The following is a 3,857-nucleotide window of genomic DNA, read 5'->3' as shown; positions in this document are numbered from 1 at the left end:
ACCAACTTCACCCGCTGGAAGGGAAAGTTGTTCTTCCTTCTCACCGTGCTTAAGATAGCCTATGTGCTTGATCCAAAATTGGAGCCACTTTCTGAACCAAAGGAGGATGATTCCGAAGAATTGGAGATCGCAAGGAAGAAGCGTGGAGATGATGAAATCATGTGCCGGGGTCATATTCTCAACACTCTCCCCCGATAGGCTCTACGATCTTTACAATTCGATGGAGTCTCCGGTGAAGATTTGGAACGCTCTCGAATACAAATACAAAACTGAGAAGGAAGGTACGGACAAATTTCTCATCTTGAAATTTCTAGAATTTGTCATGGTTGATACCAAGTCCGTTCTAGATCAAATACATGAATTGCAAGTCATTGTTACTAAGCTTCGTGAATTGAAGGTTGAGATTTCTAAATCATTTCAAGTGGGGGCAATTATTGCTAAATTGCCTCAAAGTTGGAATGGTTATAGGAAGAAACTCCTTCATAGGAGAGATGACATAACTTTGGAGGAATTACAAAATACTTGAGAATCGAAGAAAAGACCAAGTCTCGTGATTCCAAGAACAAAAATGTAGATTCCTCTAAAGTTAATGTTGCCGAAGCTAGTAAGTTTTCAAAGAACTTCAAAGTCAATAATGACAAGAAGTTCAAGAAGGCAGGTAATGGCCAAAAGAAATTTTCTGGAAATTGTTTCTTTTGTGGAAAGAAAGGCCATCGCCAAAATGACTGCAGATACAAGAAGAAAAAGGAAGAAGTGAACACCAACAATGCCAATGTTGTTGAAGAGAAATCTGAAAACATATGTGCTATGGTCTCGGAATTGTAAATTGGCATGATCACCGAAACTAACATGGCTGCATTTAGATCCTCCGATTGGTGGCTTGATTCTGGTGCCACAATCCACGTTTGTAATGACAAGACTATGTTCTTATCTTATAAAGTGGAAAAGGAAGCACAAACGGTTCTCATGGGGAACAATGATGCAGCGATGGTTTCCGGGAGAGGAGTGGTGGAGATTAACTTTACTTCCGGAAAGAAGCTTACATTGAACAATGTTCTTCATATTTCTGATATTAGGAAAAATCTTGTATCTGTTAGTCTTATGTGTAAGAATGGGCTTAAGATTGTACTTGAGGGTAATAATTGTATTGTATCTAAGAATGAGATTTTTGTGGGGAAGGGGTATTCTTATGATGACATGTACAAACTAAGTGTTAATAATAAAGATGATGTGAATTCTCTTTATATTGTTGATTCTTTTGATGTTTGGCATGCACGTTTAGCACACTTAAATTTTAGATCTTTGAAATACATGTCTAAACATGGTTTGATTAATTGCAAAGATATTAAAAATGATAAGTGTGAAATTTGTATACAAGCAAAGATGACTAAGAAACCTTTTCCTAGAGCCGAACGTAATACTCAAATATTGGATATGATTCATACCGATATTTGTGAGTATAATGGTATTTTGACTAGAGGAGGAAAGAGATACTTTATCACTTTTATTGATGATTGTTCTAGATATACTTATGTATATTTACTTAGAACAAAAGATGAAGCCTTTGATAAATTTAAAATTTATAAGGCTGAAATTGAGAACCAAAAAGACAAGAAGATCAAAATGGTTCGAAGTGAAGAGGTGGTGAATATTTCTCAAATGAATTTGATGCTTTCTATAAAGAGCATGGAATTATTCACCAAAAGTCAGCCCCTTTTACTCCTCAACAAAATGGATTGGCTGAAAGAAAGAATAGAATCTTTACCGATATGATTAACTCTATGCTTCTTAATTCTAAATTGCCTACTAATTTATGGGGGGAAGCTTTACTTACAACGTGTCATGTTCACAATATGATTACATCTATGAAAACACATGTCTCTCCATATGAAGTATGGAAAGGAAGAAAACCAAACTTGATGTATTTGAGGGTGTGGGACTGTCTAGCCTTTTATAGAATTATTGACCCTAAATCATCAAAGTTAGGAGCTAGAGGTATTAGAAGTGTTTTCCTAGGTTATGCTGAAAATTCTAAGACTTATAGATTATTGAATCTAGATTCTAATGTTATTGTGGAATCAAGAGATGTTGAATTTGTTGAGAACAAGTTTAGCCTTGATTCTTCCATTGAATTAGAATATAATGTTAATCAACCATATGTTGACGTTCCCGGTACCTCCACTAATAAAAGGAAAGAGTCTATGACATCTTTCGAACCGAGAAGAAGTCAACGTGAAAGAAAAGAAAAGAACCTAGCACCGGATTTTATTTCATCTCAAGCTTTAACCTTTTTGGTTGAAGGAGATAAAAATGGTGTACTTAATAAAATACCATTGTTGCTTAATATAGAGGAAGATCCAAAGACATTTAATGAAGCTATGCCTTCAAGGGATGCCTCCTTTTGGAGAGAGGCCGTGAATGATGAAATGGATTCGATTATCTCGAATCAAACTTGAATCTTGATCGATCTTCCTCCGGGATCAAAACTAATAAGCAACAAATGGGTGTTTAGAAGAAAGTACAATACCAATGGGTCTATACTAACATTCAAAGCTAGATTAGTAGCTAAAGGCTTTAAACAAAAGCGTGGTATAGACTATTTCAATACATATGCTCCGGTAGCTAGATTGACATCCATAAGAGTGCTATTTGCAATTGCATCAATATGTAATTTGTATGTGCATCAAATGGGTGTTAAGAGGGCTTTTCTAAATGGTGATCTTGATGAGGAAATCTATATGGAACAACCCGAAGGGTTTGTACTACTTGGAAATGAAAAGAAGGTATGCAAGTTAGTCAAGTCACTTTATGGTTTAAAGCAAGAGAGCAAAAATATTTTTTTCCAAAAATTTCACATCGTGCATACATTGGTGTTTGTGAAAATTGGAGTGTTTAAGAAACCTATTTTGTCTTACGTGTGCCCATACACACGTCTACGTGGAATCTAGGAATTGACGTGAAAGACTTTGGTATTCTAAACACAAAGATTGGAGCAAGGATTGTTCGTGGTCAAAGAACTCAAGATATCATCCGAGTCGGCTTCCAAGTATTTTTTCCGGGATCAAGTTCTTGATGTAAATTAATGCGATTAATTTATTCGTGCATAAATTAATATAATCTATAGAGTATCTCAAAAGTTTTATGAAAATTTTTGTTATACACGATCCGTCTCCCCGCCACGCTTTCGCACCCGAATTCGATTCGAGAACCAGCAGAAAGATCTTGGTGAAGTAGATACTATCTTAGGCGTAAGAGTGAGGAAGCATAGTGGGGGTTACTCGTTGTGTCAATCTCATTATATTGAGAAGGTGCTTCTTAAATTCAATCATTTGAAGTTTAAAGAAGCAAATACCCCATATGATTCTAGTGTTAAATTACTAGAGAATGCAGGCAGAGCAGTGGCACAGCTTGAATATGCTAGTGCGATCGGTAGCTTAATGTATGCTATGCATTGTACAAGACCCGACATAGCATTTACGGTTTGCAAAATATCTAGGTTCATGAGTAACCCGGGTATCGAACATTGGAATGCAATTGGAAGAGTACTTGGTTATCTTAAAAGAACCATTAACTTGGATTTGTCATATAATGACTATCCGACCGTACTTGAAGGGTACTCGGATGCAAGTTGGATAACAAGTGCAAGTGATAATAAATCTACATCTGGGTGGATTTTCACAATTGAAGGAGGAGCCGTCTCTTAGGCTTCTAAGAAACAAACGTGCATAACTCACTCTACGATGAAGAGTTTATAGCACTTGCCGCTGCAGGCAAAGAAACAAAATGGCTAAGAAATCTGTTGTTTGATATTGAGTTGTGGCCACAACCGATGCCATCTATTTCTTTGTACTGTGACA

Source organism: Morus notabilis, unplaced genomic scaffold, assembly GCF_000414095.1.
Source record: "Morus notabilis unplaced genomic scaffold, ASM41409v2 Scaffold322, whole genome shotgun sequence".
NCBI lineage: Eukaryota > Viridiplantae > Streptophyta > Magnoliopsida > Rosales > Moraceae > Morus > Morus notabilis.
The sequence above is the reverse complement of the archived record's forward strand: the minus strand, read 5'-3'. Positions refer to the sequence as shown.